General features: G+C 46.1%; 1 protein-coding gene across 1 annotated transcript in view; it reads left to right on the top strand.

Moving 5' to 3' along the window:
- Positions 1–210: 210 nt before the first annotated feature.
- The window catches only part of DNAH2 (dynein axonemal heavy chain 2), a 2,945,517-nt gene continuing 2,931,904 nt past the window's right edge, over positions 211–13,823 (top strand). Inside the window, exon 1 of the mRNA XM_085638712.1 lies at positions 211–310. The gene's annotated coding sequence lies outside the window, so the exon portion shown is untranslated. The remainder of the gene's footprint in view (positions 311–13,823) is intronic.

Genomic DNA, 13,823 nt, shown 5'->3' on the forward strand with positions numbered 1-13,823 from the left:
ATGTTCCTAGCAGCGGCAAGTTTAGAACTCGGAGATGTTGCCTACGGGCGTGGGCGGAGATGTCGATGCCGTTAGGAATCGTCAACGCCCGCACGTGCGTACTTACGTCCCTGTGTATGTAGTAAGGAGTACGAGCAGCGTGAGCTCTGTGACGTCGGGCCGTGCGCGCACCCCGTTGCCTTGGAGACGGTGTGTCGCGTCCTGCTGCTTGGAGCAGGTGAATGGGACAAAGCTAGTGAGGAGTCGAGAGACCAGGTGAGGGTCGAAGAGCGAGACGGGGAGAGATAGGGGTGCAACCCCCTGCTTAGAGGTAAGTTGATGGGTGATACGGGGTGTTTCTTGCGCTTGTGTTAGACGAAGTTGTTAAGCAACTTGTTGTTGTTAGTCGTGGCTGGAAGTTGTACTGTGTATATAAGTGAGAAGACGAAAGCTTTTGAGGCCACACAGTTACCTTGGTCAAATATTATATACAGTACTTGTGTGGTATAAAGAGTCAAACAAGGAAATGGAAGGGGGCACCTGGGCAAGGACATAAACACGGTCCCCTGCAGCTCTTGCTGTAAGGGGGGGCTGTGAATATCTCCTATGAGATTGGGTGTGTCAGGGCCCCATCACATTCTGCAGGGGACTTCCATCGTTTTGTGTTACGTCGGTAGGTTGCAGGAACGTAAAATTATTCCGTTAGAGTGGCCAACGTCCCATAGTGCTTCGCAGGGCACTTTGAACGCATGGAGGTGCTTTGCATGAGCGGAAACGCCGCAGCATGTTTGCTGGCGATGGGGAGACTGTGACAGTTCGCAGTTTTAGTTTCATATTCCTCAAGCTCCAGGCCGCGTATGTTCGGAGGTGAGACACCGTGGGGTGTTGAGCGGTATTCTGAAGTAAAGCACATGATTCCCAATGGGTTAGAGTGTTGATCTCGTTCATATGGCCACCGATCCATGATAAATATCCAAATGACATTATCAAGGTCCACAAACAAGGTAGGAAGGACATTTAACATAAGCCTTTCATCCCACTAATACTCGCCACGAAGCGACTCCATAACTAACACCTACTCCTTCACAAAGTTCTACCTCTTACCACAGCAGGCCAAAAAGCAAACCTAAACCGTAAACCGATCAGGAGTCAATGAGAATACTTGCATATTAATAGTTTAGATATTGTAAAACCGGATCAATGGATGGAAAATAGTTCAACTAAACAAAAATTACGTATAACAAATATTGGCAAACCAAATATGTTTGGCTTTTCTATGAGACATGCACACAGACAAACTACCTTCTTCCATGTATGCGAAGAGAGCAACTCGCCTGCAGGCATCCACAAACACACAGACCAGCAGAACACTTACTTATTCTCTGACATAATTGTACCTAACTAAGCACACAGACTTAACAGTCATCCCTACACCAAATCCACTAGACGTGATCACTCAGCAACACAGACTGATAGCTTTGTAATCACTGATGTCCATGCAGACCAAAATACTCATACAATTCCACAGAACACACATACGTCACACTCCATAAAGCAGGAACACATACAGGTGGGCCTACACACAAGGCTGCAATAGGCTTCATTCCTCTTAATATCAACCCCCTCTATTGATGAATTGAAATTCTAAGGAGCTCAAAGCGTGGATCACTCTAGGAAATCCTCCTTTCTTGCATGATCACCCTACATGTTTAGCCTTTGGGGGAGGGGGGGCTATATTTTTGCTGACTTTAGAACTCCGTGCACTTTAAAACTGTTATCCAGTGGTAAACTGCCTGTGCTCCCCCTTTAACCATGGTTATTTTGGCTAATTGCTGATTAGCACATTTAACTTGCCTCTGAGTCCCTAGCATATGGTGTAAAAAGTACACCCTGGGCTGCATAGTTAAATGTCACTCGTGGCCTGCAATACCTTTTGTGATATCCTCTATAGTGGCAATGCAAACATGGATTCAAGCCTACCATGTGTAGCCTGCCTGTTGCAGTGTAAATATGAACTTGGCCTGTCAAAATAAACTCTTTTGACAGGATTCTAATAATTCATCCTTATGTGAGCCTTGTAGCCCACGAGGTAGGGTGCATTGTATTTAAGAGTGGGACATGTAGGGGGGCGTGGCCAAGAAGTCAAAATGCCAGCTGTGTAGCTTTATGGCTCCACTTTTTTCCCCCTACCATCCGATACCTCGATGGCGAGATAGCCCTTTATTTCGACCAATTGGCAATGCAGATTTTTTTTTCCATCCTGTTGATGGACGGTGGCTGAGCCAACAGCTTCCTCCGACCGAATAGCACCAGTCAAGATGGCGGACAGGTGATTCAAAGCGGGCACAGAGTAGTGCGCCAGTAGCAAGATGGGCAATGCTGGACTCTCTTCCTGGGGGCCCTGGAGACGTTGGTATCTGGACTCCTGCTGCCCTTTACTGCCTAATGGTCCCCAGAGTATCGGAGGCATCATGCTGGGTGGTCAACTATGGCAGGCATGAGTCGCAGACAGGGTTGGCCCACTACTGAAAAAGGGGCCAAGGAGAGAAGTGCTGAGACAGCAGAATGCCACGACTGTGATTTGAGGTCTTCCCTGCATGATCCACTGTTGTGGAACATCAACTGGTCATGCCTGTGAGGGACAGGTCCCGAAGCAGCAGTAACCTGAAGTGGGAGAAGACGCTGGGGGGAGGTAGCAAAGCGATATGTAGGTGAACTGAGAGCCCTTTCTTGCTGCTTTGCCTACTGGCGGGGACATTGAGCCTGCCTGCCCTGGAGCAGCTGATTCTCTCCCTCCCTCTCTCCCACCCTCCCTTGGGAGTGCTTGCAACCATAGAAGGCAGTCAACCCATGTGACATAGGATGTGACCATTTGTTAAAAAAAACAAAAGCAGTCGGGGAGGCTTGCTCCAGAAGTACGTCTCGCAGAGGGCCCCTGCTAAACTCTTGTTGGATATGTGGATATTACTGGTGGCTGGGGGAAACTCAGTGCTGAACGCGTCATCTGTGGGCAGGGAGCTTTTAGGCGTAAACAGGAACTTCACACAGTGCTGGCTGCATTGTGGAAGGACAAAGTAGCCCAGTCCCAGGTAAAAACAAAATGTTATATAAAAGTCTAGCAAAGCAAAAGTTCAGAATCAGGGAAAATGTCAACAGAAACCGACGCTGCTGGAAATGGCCCTTTGTAGGAAAGTAGGATCCGCTTTCCATCTGCTTTCGTGGTTACCCCCTATTTTTGCGAGTGTCATTCTGTTTTCTGACAAGTCTGACTGGGATCATGCTAATCAGGACCCCAGGCACTGTGCTCTCTCCCTAAATTGGACTATGGTAAGTACTTTGGTATCTTCCTGATAGGCTACTGGTGTACACTTCTAAGTCCCTATTATATGGTACTGAGGTACCCTGGGCATAGGTACACCAGGGGCCTCCCATTGGCTTCAGCCTATATTATGTTAGCCATGAGAGACCACTCAAACTGTGACTACAGGCCTGCCATTGCAGCCTGTGTGAGCTCATGCCAGCACCACTCACAACTGAAATACGTTTCCTTATATCTGAGGTCACTACACTTAAAACCTATAAGTCACCCCTAAGGTAGGCCTTTTAAGCCTGACTGCAGTGTGGGAATGTGCCTTTTTAAGGGGCACACCGGTGCAAGAGTCACCCTTCTCTGTTCTCGGGTCCTTAGACTAACAAAGTAAAGATTGGCACTGAAGCTGGAATTCAAAATAACAAGTTTTTTCACTCATGAGTGAGACCACATCCATACAACACCCTCAAGTGTTCCGGGAGGCAGTGGCTTGAATACACAGACCATGGTGCTTATATACTGTGTTTTCTGCACTGGTAAGCATGTAGTTACAAATAGAAGGTACAAGCATACACAGGAATAGTTACAGCCAGACATGGGCAGATTAATAATCACTTAGTCAGCAAAGTGGTAGGGGGAACAGAACTGCTTACATCAGTAGGATATGATAGACAGTTACATTTTCAAACCGGTGCATTATAGCAGCTACAGGCCTTTCTGAGCTCATACATTGCTTGAGCTTGGAATAGAAGGAGTTAACTAAAGCTGATGACTCAAGCAGAATAGAAATGCAGGCAACAGTGAAGACGGCAGAATCACATGGCTAACAAAATGGATGCTGCAAACAAGATGGCTTCAGTTCATGCTAACAGGAATTATTTTCGGTTTCCACAGCAGGGTGCTTGGTTATAAGTGTGAGGGTGCCCTGCATGAGCAGGACACCTCCTAAAAACCCATGTGTTGATTCTCCAGGCTTTGTAAGTATCGTCAGCCATTTTATACATATAGTGGACATCAAGTCAATTACGAGATGTCTAACTATAGATTGGCTGCACCGAAACCGGTCATGTTCAGTATCGAACATGTTGAAATCCTGCCCCAACCCAGATGCCAATGTTGGATGTAGGATCCCATATAATGGGTGCTTCCCTAAGGAGCCCCTCTGTATTCCTGGTACCAGCCTTTCAGGGTGTAACAGCAAGCTTGTGCTGCTGCCGACTACAGACACAATTCTGCCCTCCTGCTGCTGAGCCAGGCTCAAGCAGGGCAAGGTAGGACAATAGGTTTCCTGACACAAGGAGGTGTGACCACCTCCTTGCATACTCCAGTTGGAACCAGTTCAGGGTTCCGTCGGCTCCCGCTCTGGCGCAAAACTGAACAAAGGACATAGGAGTATCCTCCCCTCTGTCCAGCCCCTCCCCTAGTAGGGATCCCTGAATCTACCCAACCCTTTCCTTTGGCTACTTAAGGGCTTACCTGTGGGTGGCTCTTCAGAGTTGTCGTGGGACAAGATTCAGATCTGAAACCACTTCATCTTCAATCATCTGGGCACGTTGGACTTCGCTTTGGGAATCGAGACTGCATCTGGAAGACTCCTGCTGCTCCTGGTCTTGTTGTCCTGCTAGTCTTCTGCGTCCTCTGTGCCTGTGCTCCATCCAGGTTCTTCTCCAAGCCTGTGGGCATCAAAGACACCCGAAGGAATATCTCTTGGCGTGTCGCATTCACTTCCCTGCATCTTCAGGCACCGCAACAAGGCTAACCAGTCTGCTACTCCAGATGTCCCACATACTCCAAAAGGCTCAGCAACACAGGTGGTGGTTCTGCCACTCCCTCAAGGCCTGCCCTGTCTTCACAGTAAGTTTGAAGTCGGTATCCCTCGTTGAAACTGCTGGAGCAGTACCCCTGTGCACCGTGTCAACTTGCCGTTGCCAAGGTTTGTTGACTCTCTTCTCCAGAGATCTTCTGGATCCAAGAAGCTCCAGCCTTCAGCATCTCCTGCTACCAAGATCTTTGTCCTCATTACATCCTCTTCACCGTGGGCCTGCATTCTCTGTGAGCTGCTTGAGGTCCTCTTGTGACTCGTCCTTCTAAGGGTCTTCTTTGGCTCCAGTGGTCTCCCCTGCTTGCTCGGAGCCTGCTCTGAAACCCTTGAACTTGGTGAGTCCCTTGGACCTTGCTGGTCCCGACACTGCACCTTCTTTGTTCTTCTCATCAGTTGCTGCTGCCAAGGCTTGTTGGTGCTCCCGCTGGACACCGACCCCCCCCACTGGTTCTCGACTTGGGACAGCTTGTGAATGGCTCCTGGTCTTCCACAGCATCGCCTGGTCCTCACAGCTGCAGCAACAAGGTCACCGTCAACTCTCCTGCATCTTCGTTCGTCGGTGGTTATTGGTCTTCCGTGCCTTGGTCACTCCTGAGTGGCATAGAATCTGTCCCCTCTGCTTTCAGGTACTCCTCTTCAAGAATCCACCCTTGGATTCCACCAGACTTTTTCACCTTCTTCACTAGTGGCATCTTCACTGAAGTCCTCCATTGTGGTCCATGGCGGTTTCTGACGTCACTTCACACCTACACACCCGGTTTTCCTGGTGTATGTATCCTGGTTCCTGGGGTATCCACGGGTGGGGTGACTCTCAACATTCCATCTTCCATGGGGTTTCTTCAGGGTCCTCTGGGAAGGGTTCTTTTTCTTGAAAACTGCAACTGCGACTTCCCCATTGACTTGTATTGAGTATGCAGTCGTGTTTCTACTCTGCATGTGGCCTCCGTGGGATCACTGGGTACTTACCTTGGGTAGTTCCTCGAGTCCCCAGCTCTTCTAAGTCTTCTGGGTCTAGTCCCGACTTTGGTCGCGATCCGCTTTTCACTTTCTTAGTATATGGTTTGGTCTCCCCCTGGACACCACTGTGTATTTGTGCTACTTACCTGTCCTACTATTGAAGTATTGTGTGTGTTGTGAGTATATCTCCGGGTAGGAGATATACCAATGTGTTAGTGAGTGTTTATAATGAATACATATTTTTATAACTACACTGTGTGGTTCTTTTACACTTAACCTACACAATATGATTAGTACTGGTGAAAACAAGCTGCTTTATACTCCTTCTGGACTAAACCTTAAGGCTTCTCTCCACAGCTACCACTTGGAGAGCTTTCTATCGTTGTCTAACACCACTAAAAGCACCATAAGGTTTGTCTGGATTAGTGCAGGGTGCTTCACCTAAATAAGTGTGCACCATATACTAAGCCAGCCTTCTTAACCCTTTTTGCAGGGTTACCCCAAACTTTTTCCTTTCTCCTCGCCTTCTTCTGACCTTGTTTTTGTTTGCTTTAGGACAGTGGCGGCCACCATGGATCTGGGGTGGTGAAGGGGGGGCGGGGCAAGGAGGTATAATTGAAAACATTTTTTTTACTTACCTCCTTTCCACTCTGTCCCACGTCGTCTCTTCTCCGCCGAACTGGAAGCAGCCAGGCTCCTCTGAGCCAATCACAACACTGCAATGCAGTGTTGTGATTGGTCTGAGCGCTGTGGTTCAGCACTCAGACAGGGACTATGGGCCTCGGTAGGTTCTCCATGCAGGCTGTAATGCAGCCTGCATGGAGAACATGCTAAAGTGCTTATGACTGTTTGGCCAGCCTGAGAGGGCCGATCAAAGCATCATGCGCACTTTAGTGTGCCCACCGCTCTTCCCCTGTTCTGTCAGCAGAGCACCCCATCCCCACTGCAGCAAGGAAGAATAAATTGATAATAACATCACATTATTATTATTTTATTTTTCCTTTCTTTTACTGCTGCACAGCAGAAGTGGGGCGACGCTGTCACTGCTTTAGGACTCTGGGCTTTTTACCACTGCTAACCAGTTCTAAGGTGTATGTGCTGTCTCCTCTAAACATGGTATGGTTGGTTTACACCTGTTTGGTATAGTTGATTTACTTGTAGGTCCCTTGTAAAGTAGTATACTATATACCCCAGGCCTGTAAATTAAATGCTACTAGTACGCCTGCAGCACTGTTTTACCACCCTCAGCAGTAGCCTTTTAAACCTGTCCCAGGCCTGCCACCACAGGGCCTGTGAGCGCAGTTTACTGCCACTTCAGCGTGGCAATTAAAACTACTTACCAAGCCATACATCTCCTTTTATTACACATAGGCCACCCCTAAAGTAGGTTTTAGGTAGGCCAATGGGGAGGGTGTTGTGTAAGAAACTGGTGGGATATGTACTTTCATGATTTGCATGTCCTGGTAGTGAAAGACAGCCTAATTAGTTTTTCACTACTGTGAGGCCTTCTCCGCTCATAGGCTAGCCTTGGAAAGGCCCAAATATACTTTTAAGTGGAAATTCATGATCAGAAAAGAGTAGCGTTGCCATGTTTGGTATGTTTTAAATGGTAGTGATAAATCCTACTTGCTGGTGAATTTGGATTTCACATTACTATTTTAGATATGTCACTTATAGAAAGTGGGCATTTCCCTGTGCTTATACCTCTTTGTGCTTTACAGCCTGTCTCCAATGCACATCTGGGCTGGGTGACAGTTACAGTTTGTGCATCCTTCCCAGACAGCCACAACATAGGAAGGGCTGGGTGTGACCGGGGATACATCTGCATACTGATGGTCTTTCTGGGCAGAGAGAGGGAAATGTGGTTCACACTTACATCTGAATCTGTTGTGTCATGCCCTCACACAAAGCACTGATTTACCCTCCAGGGTTAGCCTGGCAGACACGGATCTGGGTTGAAAGGGATCCGTGTACACTTAAGAGAAGCCCTTTTGGGTATAAGTACCGGGTCTCTGACCCCCTAAAACGAGACACTTTTGTTATGTTACTGGGTATTTGTGAAGCGCACAGCTACTCTAAAGAGTGTCCCAGCGCTAAAAGACCCTTTTAACACAGAATGACTGCACCCGCCTTTGCGACTCTGTTAGTGTTGGAAAAGCCAAGTTTTAAGACTTCTCCTGAAGCTGAGGAGATCCTGTATCTGTCTGCTAGAAGACAGTAGGCTGTTCCATAGTTTGGTGGCCACTACTTGAAAGGAGCGACCCCCCCCGACCCCCGTTCAAGAACGATTGAACTTCGGCACGATCGACAGTTGGAGGGTTGAAGACCTCAAGATTCTGGATGGGGCATAGTGCTGAATTCTGTTGCTAATGTAAGAGGCCCCTATGTTGTGAAAGGCCTTGAAGGCTAGCACCAGGGCTTTAGAGTCAACCGTCTTCCGCACCGGAAGCCAGTGCAGGGACTTTAAGTGAGGAGTCATATTTGTCCTGGGGACGACGATAAGGACGGCCCTGGCCGCCTCATTTTGTACCACCTGCAGGCGTCCTAATAAATAATCAGGGAGGCCGAGGTACAAAACGTTAGCCTAGTCCATCCTTTACGTGACCAGGGCTTGAACCACTGTTTTTCTGTGCTCAACTGAGAGTAGGGGGAGGAAGTTCCTCATCATTTTCAGAAGGCCAAAACAAGTGCCAGCCATAGTTTGCACTTGGGACTTCATGGACATATCAGCGTCCAGTGTAACTCCAAGGTTATTTTACGGTGATGACTGGACTTACTGAGGGGAACAAATTTTGGGGCCATCATTTGCGCCATTCCTCTCCCGGGTAATGACCTACAAAGTTGATTTCAGATTTGTCTGTGTTGCAAAGCAAATAATTTTGCAGAAACCAGGCAAACACCTTTGACAGGCAAGTATTCATTTTGCTACCTCTCATTGTGTGGCCCTTCTCGCAGGTAAATAGTAACTGCCTATCGTCCGCGTAGGATATTATTTGAGCCCCGTATTCCTCAGCCAAGATAGCCAGAGAAACCATATCAATCAAATTTCTTTATTCGAAAGTAAAAACATTACCATAAAAAGTACAATAAAAATCATGATTAAAATATCATAAATGACATAAAAATTTAAAAGAAAGGATAATAGTGAGCATAATTTCAATATTATAGCAACCCTTATCAAATTCATTTTGGGGGAAAAAAGTGCGTGACATAGAAGAAAGCATTAATCATCAAGGTTGCATGGATGCCCTTATTCTTACAATCATTTTCAAGTAAAGAGAAACCACTGCGATGACTTGTGGATTATCTAATGCTTTCATTCTATGATAAGCTGTCCTACAAGAACGTAATCCCAATGATTTAAGCAGTGGTTTCAAATAAGTGACCCTTGGCAGCTGGTAAAATTTACAAAATAGAATGCAATGAATATTAGATTGTAATGACAAACATCACATGGGCATTTCTCCAAGTTTCTGGACCAACAATTCTGATTGGGGAATGTTAGCAGTCTGAAAAAGGTATCAGTACGGAAACGAGTCACGAGCATGCGGGTGAAGGGGGATGGAATTAAGGATAGATATTGCTGCATCCCTTCAACGATGGTGGAATGTTGGTACTCCACAACCGTGCACTTAGAGTTTTCAAGGGACCAGCCACGATTAGCCAGATGGGTAGCGACTAATCGTTTTAAGGTAACTCTAGGTATGTTGTTTAAGTAGAGGGGTCGGTGAAAAATTCTGGGTGCCCTATATCACGTGACAAGTTTCTAACGTAATTCAACCATTTAAGGTTATCAACCTCATTCAGATTGAGACAATCTGTGATAATTTCCCTATTAAAGTGTGTTTCAGGGGTGGTCCAGACTTTATGCCATAAAATGATGGGAGCAGATTTTATAATGTCCGTGATGTATGTCAGGCCAAGTTCATTATGCATTACATATATAGAAGTGCCGCGAGGGGTAGCCAAAAGATAGCGCAGAAATAGATTCTCAGAGCGCTGGATGTGATTAGCCTGCTCAATTCCCCAGATCCCAGATCCATATATGGCATTCGAAATGCACTTGGCGCCGTAAATCTGTAATAAGGGGGTGATCGGGCGTCCCCCCATTTTTTAAGAAAAGTTGATCAATGCGCCTAAGGCTTTAGAAAAAGCAGCTCCTCTAGCTTGGGCAGCAGCCCGCCAGGTACCCTTCTTCTCGAAAGTGATGCCCAGATAGGGAAATCTGTCAACACTTTCAAGCTTACTGCCGTTTATAAAAACGGAGCATTGTTTTTTCCCAATTCCTATGCCGCAAGACATGGTAAAGGTTTTAGATGCGTTGATTTTTAAACCTCTCTGTGACATAAACTCAGTAAAATCTTTTACTGCTCTTTGAAGCCCCATGCGGGTCTGTGACATAATTGCTGCGTCGTCCGCATAGAGAAGTATATGTATGGGTTTCCCATTTATGGTAGGATAGTCATGATAATTCCTATTAAGATAATGGCCGACAGAGTTTATATAAAGGGTGAAGAGTAGAGGGGCTAAAATGCATCCCTGCCTTACACCTCTTCTAATATAAAACCTGTCGGAACACTCTCCCTGCCTACCATATCTGACGCGAGCTGATGCTCCCCTATAAAGTTCTTTAATGAATGCAAGGATGGGGGGCTCTATGCCAATCTCAACAAGGAGCTCATGATCGACGCAGTCAAATGCAGAGCTGAGGTCTACAAAAGTCACAAAGAGATTCCCCTTTTTTGCCTGGGTGTACTTGGCAATTATAAGGGTCAAATTCAGGCCCTGCTCGATGGTACCTCTACCCTGTCTGAAGCCATATTGTAAATTGGAGATTATATCTTGTTTGCCCAGCCAATCATGAATGCGATTTAAAATAATTCGCCCTGCGACTTTCATTAGAGAATCAAGCAGTGAAATAGGGCGATAGTTAGAGGGGTTATTCCTATCGCATTTCTTAAAAATCGGCACAACAACCGCTTCGGGCCATGTGTCAATGAAGCCTGTGATATTCAAGGAGTTTAAAACATTGGTGAGCAGAGGGGCCCACAGGTCCAGATGTGATTTGAAAACATCAATTGGTACACAATCAGGGCCAGGAGCCTTCCCGGAAGGGCTTTCTATCCGTGCCACAAGCACCTCAGCACAGTCAAAGGTAAGGTCTAAGGGAAAAGAGCTGGGGACAATCGGCTCTTTATGAGGATTATGATGAGTATCCAAAATATCCACATGCATGTGTGGTCTGTTAGATCATATAAGGTGCCAAAATGGCTAACCCAGGTTTCAGCGGTTATAGCCATGTCAATCTTAGTGGGCTGTGTGCACTCAACAAGGGTGCATTAACTGCTTTCCAAAAAGCAGTGTTGTCCTTATTATTGGAGGCTTCCTGTAAAGCTAAGCAGGCCTCTGCTTTCAGCTGTTTTTTTCTTATCAGCCGTGCTGTGCGATATTGTTGTCTGGCCTGCCGTATTTCCAGCTGGTTTCTTGGTTTAGTTTTTAAGGTAGTTTTTAAGTGTTTCAGGGCTTTTGAGCAGGTCCTATTTAACCAACCAGAGCTACCTTGTGAGGTTTTCCTCGGTGCTCTAGAGAGTAATTTTTTAATCTCCGAAGAAATATCGGAGAAAGAATGCCTGATAGCCTGTGGGCTTTCTATGGTAGACAGACATATCTGTATATGCTTGTGTGTGTTATTAATCAGAGAGTTGAGAAAAACTGGGGGGACTACCTTCTCCCATTTAAGGTAGAGCCCCAAAGTAGTTCCCAAAGCAAGTGGCGGCGTGTGGAACAATTTCACCCTTACATCATCATCAACAGCTGGGGTTAATTTTAAGGTCGCCACTATTGGGTAGTGGTCGCTAATAGCACAATCAAGTGTCTCCCAATTTGATATAATCTCTGGGTACCTAGAGGATATCAAAGTGTAATCAATTATAGAGTGGCAACCTCTCCCATTGAAGGTTGGTTTAAAACACTTCGGTGGATTACACAGCTCATTCATATAAGATAAGTTAAAATGAGATATTAAGCCGTTTAGAAGGTCTCCTAGTTTGGTATGCAAGAAATGGGGAGAGGTGTCACCTCTGATGGAATCCAAACCACAGGTGCCTCCATTGCTGAGTGAACACAGTGGGCAATTGAAATCCCCTACCCAGATGAGCAACATGTCGGTTTTAAGGTGAGACTCAATTTTAATTAAGTCGGCCTTTAGGCCATTAAGGACCAAGTCATGGCGAGAACTAGGGATGTTGTTGTAAAAATTTATCAGAGTGATGTTTTTAAGATGGCCACCTACTAGGGAGATGATCTGGTAATTATCGGTCCCGATAAAGTTTGTATGAAATAATCCAGATTCTACAGATATGTAAGTCACTAAGCCGCCCTTATTTCTACCATGTGAGCTGGAAAGAGCTGGGGTATGTAGAGTCTTAAAACCCAGAAGATGCAGTTTGTTAATATTCCAGGTTTCCTGTAGGCAGATAATGCTATGAGGGGAAACAATTTGGACCCATAGGGGGTTTGTCAATTTGTCAAGGAGACCTGCCACGTTCCAAGACAATAGGCCTTCACCCAATGAGTTATTTTTAATGCCGATGTTACCGCTCATAGCACCCTTGGGGTTCTCAATGATTTCCTGTGACTGACGAAAAATTGGTGGGCATGAAGTATCACTCATCAGATGTTGGTTCGAAGGTGGATTGAGTATTAAACTGTCGCTTAAAGGTTTACGTTCAGAATTTGAAGAGTAGAAATCAATAGATTTTATTGACTTCATCTCGGGCTTACCTAGGTTCATGGAATTGGTCTTGTAAATAAAAGGATCAGAGTCTAAGGAAATTTGAGAAGGACTCAGGATGATAGTTTTACAAGTCTCATTATCTACATTTGGGAGTCAGTCTAGGTCGTCCAGGCCAGAGAGAATAGCATATCTGTTTGAGGTTGGAAAAGACAGGTGAGGAAGTTCTGTGTTAGCTGCGAATAATGAGTGTAATTTTGGAGAGTTTAACAGAAGAGAACGGGGGTAAAAGTAGCTTAGGGCATGTGTCGATATGCCTACACCACTGGTCGGGGTGTACCAGTCTGCAATATGACGCAATACCCTACGGTCTCTGAAATTTATAATAATCACATCTCCCTGGATATCCTTTGGTATATAGCCCACCCATCCCAATCTTCTCACATGAAGTATTTCGCCGTTGATGTCGTTAGGAAGTGGCCGGTTTTTACTCAGCCAGTGAACTACCTTATTTTTGGTGGGCATATATATGTTGAAGAGAGTTGGGCTCAAAATAGAGCCCTGTGGGACTCCTACTTTCAACGGGGTGGTAGGGGTAGAGAAGGGGGGGGGGACCAAACTGTTTGCTGGCGGCCTTCAAGGAAGGAGGAAAACCATCTAAGAACCGTGCCGCCAATGCCACAGTCCTGGAGTCTGTGCAGAAGTAAATCATGGGGCACGGTATCGAAAGCCACCGAAAGGTCTAATAGTATTAGTACCACTTTCCCTCCTCTGTCCAGGGTTGTTTTAATAGTATCTGAGACTTTCAACAAGGCCGTCTCAGGGCTAAAGTTGGCTATAAAACCCTGACTGGCTCGGATGCAGTACATGAGTTCTTTCCACAAAGTCTGTAACAACAGCATTTACATACTTCTCCAATGCCTTGGAGAAGAAATGTAGCAATGACATTGGTCTATAGTTGCTGGCCATAGTGGGGTCTGCTGAAGGTTTTTTTAGGAGTGGGAGAATTTTTCCATGCTTCC

This window comes from Triturus cristatus, chromosome 12 (assembly GCF_964204655.1).
Source record: "Triturus cristatus chromosome 12, aTriCri1.1, whole genome shotgun sequence".
NCBI classification, from domain to species: domain Eukaryota; kingdom Metazoa; phylum Chordata; class Amphibia; order Caudata; family Salamandridae; genus Triturus; species Triturus cristatus.